This window comes from Triticum aestivum, chromosome 6D, assembly GCF_018294505.1.
Source record: "Triticum aestivum cultivar Chinese Spring chromosome 6D, IWGSC CS RefSeq v2.1, whole genome shotgun sequence".
Classification (NCBI taxonomy): domain Eukaryota; kingdom Viridiplantae; phylum Streptophyta; class Magnoliopsida; order Poales; family Poaceae; genus Triticum; species Triticum aestivum.
Genome location: NC_057811.1, coordinates 489721917 through 489730973, shown reverse-complemented (window position 1 = coordinate 489730973; position 9057 = coordinate 489721917).

Sequence of the window (9057 nt, the reverse complement as noted above, 5' to 3'; positions counted from 1 at the left end):
TATACGATATTTTAGCCGTGTGCGGTGCCCCCCTCCACCATATTACACCTCGATAATACCGTTGCGGAGCTTAGGCGAAGCCCTGCGTCGGTGGAACATCATCATCGTCACCACGCCGTCGTGCTGACGAAACTCTCCCTCAACACTCGGCTCGATCGGAGTTCGAGGGACGTCATCGAGCTGAACGTGTGCTGAACTCGGAGGTACCGTGCGTTCGGTACTTGATCGGTCGGATCGTGAAGACGTACGACTACATCAACCGCGTTGTGATAACGCTTCCGCTGTCGGTCTACGAGGGTACGTGGACAACACTCTCCCCTCTCATTGCTATGCATCACCATGATAACAAGTTATGACAGAAGATTACTACGTTCCCCAACACCGAGCACATAACAAGTTATACACTTGGCACTTGGGGGCTAATGTGGATTGCTTTTTATCAACTGACATTTTAAGTCCCAAGCACATAACAAGTTATCCACTTGGCACTTGGGGGCTAATGCATATTTGCTCCAGTTCAGGATATGGAATTTTCCTATTCAGATGGATTACAATGATTAGATATTTTGGAAGTTGTATGACAGAAGATGTACCGGTTCATCTTAAAGGTATAAACCGGTCCATGGGGGCTATACCAGCAAAATTAAAACATCGCTTCTGTTACAAGACCCGGTTCACATCAATTTTATGAACCGGCCCTTGGGGGCTACTGGAATTGATAGCCTAAACCAGTCATAAGGAAAGAAAGCTTATGCAAGAGTGAGTGATGTTTACCTTGTACCGCTCCTTCATCAGGCCCACCAAGCCGGCTTCATAGTCGCGGCTTGTGTACAGGCGGTTTAAATATCCAGAATGAATGTCCTAGGCACTGAGGTGGGCGTAACTTGATAAGTCTGTTTTCCACTTGCCCTTGTCCATAGCAGAAAATTCTTCTTTGGCAGTATGCTTTGATAAAGCGACCGGAATTCCAGGGGAGGCGAAACCAGTGCCAGTAACAATAACATCGTCATCAGCAGTTTTGACTGGGCTTGGCGGTTTATCAGATGTTTTTGCCAGGCTTGGTGGATCAGCAAATGGGCTTGGCGGATAAGCAGACTGGCTTGTTGGATTCATTTCTACCGGTTCAACAACAGTGTCTTCCACCTGAGGTGTCGGATCATCCAGGACGGTATCAGCATTTGGATCAAAGGCCCCTGAGGTCTTCTCCAGTTCAGTGACCGGATTATCGTCGGTCGGTTTATTCAACTTGGCTTTCTTGCTAAGTCTGGCTTTGGCACTGAAAAGAACAGACACACAAGTTAGTACAATGAACAAATACAAGGCATAAAGGGTTAAGTGTAATATGCTTACCGGGGAACAGTTTTGAGGGGAGGGAGTTGTGTGGCCGATGATTCGCCGGATGATGAATGGGAGGTTCCCTAATAATTTGAGTCAGATGGATTAAGAGGATATCGGAAGTAACCCGCTTTAGGATAAAGTGTGTCAGGAGTATAAGGAACCTCGTGGCGGCGTTTACGAACCGGAGAGTTCGGTAAACCGGAAGAGGTCACCACTTGGCCGCTATGCCGAGTTGTGCGGTGAGCTTCATGCTGCTGTGTCTTCAAAAGAAAGTGCGAATCCGAATAAGCAAGAGGGCGTGAAAATTTTACTTTCCGGACTGCTCGACGGATTTTTGGTATTGGCACAGGATTTGAGTCGGAAGAAAGAATGATTACCTCTACCTCGCCAGCACGGCTAGCCTAGGCATCATCCTGATAAAGATCGTTGTTAATGAGGTGTATGAAAAAAGAAACAAGAGAGTCAAGGGCTACCTCTGCTTCCAGATCATCAAGTTCTTCTTCATTTGGCAGGACAGGGGAATCGGCGGTTTTCTTCTTCGCAGGTTTCTTTGTAGCTTTGGTCTTGATGCGAGGCGCTCTCACCGGTTTATCATGCGCCTTGGCCCGTTTATCCTGCGATTTCCTCTTCCAGAATGGATCATCACCCTGCGCAGATGGACAACAAGTTATCAAGGAATGTTTAAGAAGGGAAGAATTAAGACAAAAATGAGGCAATTCTAACAGCTGGCGGTTTGTTGGAAGCACAGAAGGGACTAAGCCCTGCTTTGCTGCATACAGCCACCGGTTCATCAAGCATTTTCTTGACAGTTTCGGTGACTTCATCATCAGTGAGCTGGATGTCAATATGACGCTGAGGGTCATTCAGATCCCCTGTGTATTCACACATTAAACCGGGCGCCGGCTTAAAGGCATAATGCTCCAAGAAACCCAGCATCGAACAAAATCAATGCCTGTCAGTCCGTTTGCAACAAAAGCTCTGAGTTTTGATAGCTGAGGGGCATATTTTGATCGTTCCTTGGCAGTTAGTCGTTGAGGAACTGGATGAGTTTTGGTAAGCTGGTGTGGACGATAACCCGGCAGAGGATTTTCATCGTCTGGAGTTGTGTTTTGGCAGTAAAACCAAGTCTGATTCCAGTCTTTGGGGTGACTATGATGTTTGGTGTGAGGGAAATCGACATCCTTTCTCTTCTGAATTGAAACACCACCAAGTTTAGTGTTGGGACCGTCTATAAACTCGGTACGGCGGTTTAAGTAAAAGAAGTCCCGGAAAAACTCAATGGTCGGTTCTTCTTGCAGATAAGCCTCGCAAAATACTTGCCAATTACAAATATTGGACACGGAATTCGGTCCAATATCTTGAGGGCGGATCTGGAAGCTAGCAAGCACGTCACGAAAGAATTTTGATCCGGGAGGGCTAAACCCTCGGCCCAGATGATCAGCAAACACAATCACCTCTCCATCCTTGGGCTCAGGAGGATTTTCTGGACCGGGAACACTCCAGTGTATGACCTCCTTCTTTGCTAAAACGCCAGTGGCAACAAACCCATTTAGTTATTCTTAAGTAACCCGGGAAGGGACCCAATTGCAAGCATAGAACTGTTTGGCCATTTCATTGACAAGCTGGAAAGAGGATCAATACCGGTTTAAGATTCATGATTGACACGAATAAACCGGCACAAAGACAGAAGGAGAAGATATTGAAACGTATGTACATGTTAAACTGTATTCTGACATTAAAGGCGAATTGGCGGTTTAAGAGAGGGCTAATGTACCTGGCGGATTATCATTTTCTAAAGGTTAAACCGCCTATAATGGTGTGGAAGTTACAGATCTGAAAATTGCTAAGTATTGCACAAACAGGTTTTACAGGTTGGTATTATAATTCTGGATCTACCGCAGTTCAAAAAAGGGAGAAAAATTTCAAAACCCTAAGTGGTGACAGCGGAACAGCAAAGGTCCAGATGGGATTGTTTCACTAAAAGATAGATGCCGTAATGAGCAAAATGGATTACGGGTGCAGCCGCACGAGGATAATGTCGAGTTTTATCAAGTACTCATGTGACAGCAAAGTACAAGTGAAGAATACCGACAAACGCCGACGAACACTGAATAACACCGAAACCCTAGTGGTAGATCTAAGGTGAAAGGAAGAAGACTTACTGAGGTTGAAGAAGCAGCGGACAGGCGCCGCGTTTTTCTGATCGAATCAGGTTGATGCAGCGGCCATTGTTGGGGCAGCGATGAAGCTCGATGGTGGCGGTTGTGCTCGAGCACTGAGGCGACGCGAGGTGGAAGAAAGACGAAGAGGCGAGGGGAGAAAAGGAAAGGGACCCTTGGCCCTATTTATAAGACGAAGGGATAAGCGACAGGAGCGGGAATCGAGGAGCCCAAAAAATGGATATGTGACAGAGCTGTCGCCTCGATTTTCAGAGGTTTATTAATAAAAGGGAAGTACATACGATTTTAATAAACAGGTGACATCATGGCAGTTTATTGCAATCTTGGAAGATGACGTCACGGCGGTTTACCAGATTCACATGAAGATGACGGCATGGCGGTTTACAGGGTTCACATGAAGATGTTCAAGAAGAAATTTTCTTAACTGTTGAAGATTGACATGAACAGGTTCAAATCAATCTGGGGCCTAATGTTGGGGATATAACTATTGAGTATAAACCGCCATGAAGGGGCCGAGTTATACTCATAAGGAGTCATCCGCATTGAAGCCCATGAAGACAAGGAGTATGCCGCTTTACTACAGAGACTTAAAGGCCCAGGGCCCAAAGGCGGATTAGGGCCCGTAGGTATAAACCGCCATGTGATATGTAACTTGTATTGTAAGATAGGAAAAGGTACAAACCGAGCTGGACACGTGTATGAGTCGGCGTCGGGATTGTGTAAACCGTCGGGCGTCAACCTGTGTATATAAAGGGACGACCCGGCGGCAGTTCAAGGACAAGAAATAACAACTCGAGAGCCAGGTAAAGTGGATTCGCTCCCTGATCATTGAGACCCCATCAATTCCACCAAAACTGGATCATAGGCTTTTACCTTCATCGCAAGGGTCCGAACCAGTATAAACACCCCGTGTTCTTTGTCCGGTTTAACCCCTTTAAGCTAATCTCGTTGCGATGGCTCCATGACAAAGTCCTCACACTAGGACATCTGACGTGATAATTCCACGACAGGTGGCATGCCTGGCAACTCCTCTGGAAATACATCAGGGAAATCCTTCACCGCTGGTACTTCCTCCTATACAACTCCTGATAAGGAATTTACTTGAGTCCTCTTCGGCACATGCTGGGATACATACTTAATCCTTCTTCCTTCTGGGGTGGTGAGCATAATCAACTTACTCGCGCAGTCAATGTTCCCTCCATACTTTGATAACCAATCCATGCCTAATATTACATCCAGTCCTTGCGATTCCAATACTATTAGGTCTGAGGGGAACACGTAGTTACCAATCCTTAATGCTAACTGGTCACACCATAGGCTGCCCATATATTCTGCTTCTGGTGAGGTTACTAACATGGGTGACCTAAGGGCTTGGGTTGGCAAGTTATACTTATCCACAAATCCCCTTGTATGAATGCGATGCACCAGTATCAAAAAGAACAATTGCAGTAAATGACTTAACCAAAAACTAACCTATAACTGCATCGGGTTGCGCTTCAACCTCCTCCACGCTAACGTGGTTCACTTGTCCCCTGTTTAAAGGGTTGAGCTTCTTCCCAGAGCTTCCATTGCCATTTCCATTCTTTGCTTTAGAACACTCGGTGGCGTAATGTCCATTCTTCCCGCACTTGAAACAAGTAATGTGACTTAGATCCTTCTTGGTGGGCGTTGCTGGGTTGGAACGGTTCTGGCCGTTGCTTCCTCCATTCCCATTCCATTCTTGGGGCCACTGTGGTTATGCGAACTTCCTCCATTGGAATTATGGCCTCCATGGTTATGGTGAATGTGTCCTCCCGAGTTCATGGTAAAACGGGGCCTCTGCTGAGCTCCTGAATTGTACTTCCCTTCTCCATACTTCCTCTTGCGGTTGTCTATCTGCTGCTGCTTCCCTTCAATCATGAGAGCTCTATCTACCAACTCATGGTAGTTGTTGAAGGTTGCCACCATCAACTGCATGCTCAGCTCGTCATTCAGTCCTTCCAGAAACTTCTCCTGCTTAGCGGCATCTGTAGCGACGTCATCCGGGGCATAACATGCTAACTTACTAAACTCATCCACATACTGGCCCACTGTGCGACCTCCTTGGCGCAAGTTGCGAAACTCGCGCTTCTTCATGTTCATAGCTACTGCTGAAACATGGGCAGTGCGGAAAGCCTGCTGAAACTGGTCCCATGTAACAGTGTCAATGGGGTAAGTGGCTGTGAAATTCTCCCACGATGTTGCGGGTCCATCAAGCTGGTGTGCGGCAAAACGCACTCTCTCCGCATCTGTGCATCCTGTAGTGGTCAGCTCCCTTCCAATCTTGCGGAGCCAATCATCTGCAACAATCGGCTCGGTGCTACTAGAGAACACCAGCGGATTTAGCCTTAGGAAACGGGCTAAGTGATCAACAGGTGGTGGTGGGGGTGGGTTGTTGTTGTTGTTGTTCCCCTGGTTCTGATTCTGGACTAGTAGCTGCATCAGGGTATTCTGCTGCTGCATCAACTGAGTGAGCTCTGGTGGAAAAGCAAATCCATTGTCACATCTCGGAGGCATCTGGTGGGTTTAGAAAAGGTGATAAAATAGAATAGAATGAGGTCTAAAGGGAAAACACTACCCATATGCACATGAGACAAACACAAACATATCAGCTCAATCAATTCAAACAAGGGCATACAATCGATCTAACTATCGTTACAAAAGTGCTCGGACTATACTATATACATGGGGGAATACTACTACTGATATGGTGGTTGACTAGAAGTCTTTAATCGGTGGAAGACTCCATGATATCTGCTCCAGCTTCATCAACATAGTCATCATCGCTATCGTCGGGGTCTGAGTCGGTGTCGTCGATGATGATGTAGTCCTCCGCACGAATGTCCTTGGAGTCGTCGTCATCTCCTCCTGGTGCGGGGTCTCCCATGAATATTCCTAGCTTCCTTGTCAGATCGTCATTCTTCTCCACGAGTATCGTCACTTCCTCCTCATATCCGTCACGTGTAGACTTGAGTTCTTCCTCCAGCTCCGTGATCCTGGTCATTGCCTTCTTCAGATCTATCATGCCTGCGCACATCTGGTTCTCCTGGCGACGAATGTGCTGGTTTAACTCTTGGATGAAAGCTGCAATGGACCTATCCCTCCTTGTGCTGATCATCTCCCATTGCTCATCTCGGTGCCCACAAATCTAGTAGATAGTATCCTTGAGATCCTTGTGGTAAACTTCTCCAATGCGTCCCATGGTGATGTAGGCTGCCATGCTCTTTCCTAGACTCTAGGTTGGTGCATCAAAGGAAAACTCTATGGGCTGAGTGACTGGCATGAACGTCCTTCCTGGAACTTGAACTCGAATCATCCAACGCTCCTCTTCTGGTAATGTGGCGATATAGGTCCCGGTGAAACTTGGTATTCCGATGTTCAGGTACCTAGTGACTTCCTTCAAGTGTAGTCCAAAAGGTGTATCTTCATCCGATTGTGTAAACTTGTTCCTTGAATCCGCCATCCTATAGAGTAGAAAAGGAGAGGAGTCAGAAATGAGTAGAGAAGAGTGACCTATGGTTTTAGCTTAGTGGTCGTGTCCTACAGTCAGCGTGTGCTCTGATACCATCTTGTAGTGACCAGACCTCAAACAGTCTAGTCTGTGTGCATCAGTGTCATCCTTGGATCTGTAATGCTGACACGCACAGTACTTGAGGATTTATAACAGAGTTTCAATCACACACTTATTATATCGAATGTCTCAAAAGAGAACTTATTACAATAATATGGCTTAAGGCCATCTAAAAACGATAACAGCGGAAGGCTTGGAAGATAAAGTGAGTCCATCAACTCCAACGGCATAGCTGAGTGAACGACAACGACCTATGGCACCTTACTCGTCGTCTGAAAAGTCTGCAACATGAAATGTTCCAGCCCGAAACGGGTCAGCACATGGAATATGCTGGCAATGTAACACATAGAGTAATGAACAGAATGAATGCTATCACTACATGCATATATGGCTGGTGGAAAGCTCTATGGTTACAGTTTTGCATAAAGCCAATTTTTCCCTACAACAAAGGAATAAATTTTATTTAACTATCATGGTGGTTGTTAAACATTGAGAAGGTTCCTGCAACTCAATCCCAATTAAACATCATCATTAAACCCAACAAATTAATTTAGAGTGATGAGATCAACATGATAATCCAAGAACCAGATACTCAAGATGTCCATAACCGGGGAGACGGCTAACCATGATTAGTTTATACACTCTGCAGAGGTTTGCGCATTTTTCCCGACAAGACTCGAACACATCCATGATCGGAGGATCGAGACATAGTCTTTCTGAAGCATTAACTCCCTACTTTGGGTAGACAGTAACACCTACAACCCACTACATCTGCTAGTCTACCTCTTCAAGAGCTCACGCAACTTACTCAACTATGCCAGAGCCCATATTGGCTTGTGGCTGCACACGGAAGTTTCCAGCATGAATAATCTTATGATCCCTTTGAGCCTAGGTGGCGAACCGTAGGATGATCACATGGGTACTCCGGGATATCCTAGGACAACACTGGATTCTCCAGGTGCCCTGACAACCACTTGGTACTCCAAGGTGCCTCAACCAATCCACCCAGATGTGTATTTAAGTAGCCCCCTTAAGTTAACATTAATTAACAATACTCACATCTGTCATGGATACACTCACTCAATCCACGTCTACTAGCCTAGCATAGCAATCCTGAGCATAACGTAGAAGTAACTAACAAAGGTTTGATAATAAAAGAGCAATAGGTTCTACCTCATCATCTACTTCCCAAACCCACATGTTATTCACATCCTAACCATGCAATGTTTGAGGGTTGAACTAATGCATAAAAACTGGGTAATAAAGAGGTATGATCAAAGTGTTACTTGCCTTGCTGATGATCCGCAAAGCCTAGAGACTCGTAGTATCACGCTTCGCACTCCGAGAATTCTATCGCAAACAAACAAAAGCATACATAAGCACTCAACTAGAAGCACGGGTAAAACTCAAATAAAAAAAACCAACCAGAAAGTTCAACTGAAGAACTCCGGTTTGCAAAAAGAATCAAATCAAACGAAGCAACGAAACTCAAACTACGAAAGAAACAAGATCCGTTTACTAATCTGGACTAAACTCAAATTTTACAGTACCAAAATCTTGTTCAAGTTGGTTAAACAGAAAGAGGGCTTCGAAACGAAGATCTAGGGGCTTGTTTCACCTGAATCAGATAAACGAGCGAAAAGATAAACTAAAATGAAGATCAGGGCAGAAATCGCGATCGAAAATAATCGTGGAAAAACCCTGGAAAATAAAACGAGACGAACAGCCTAACGAACGAACGTTCGCTGTTTGCGGCTAACGGACGAACAACGTTCGAATGTACAGACGAACGTCCGCTATTTAACTAAACCAAAAAAAACCGAACCGATCTGAAAAAAACTAGGGTTTCAAAAAAAACCGATCGGTTTTTCCGAGAAAACCGACGGCTGCGGCGGCTACCTCGGCGGGCGGGGTGGCGGCGGGGCTGCTCCGGCGGCGGGACGCGGCGGC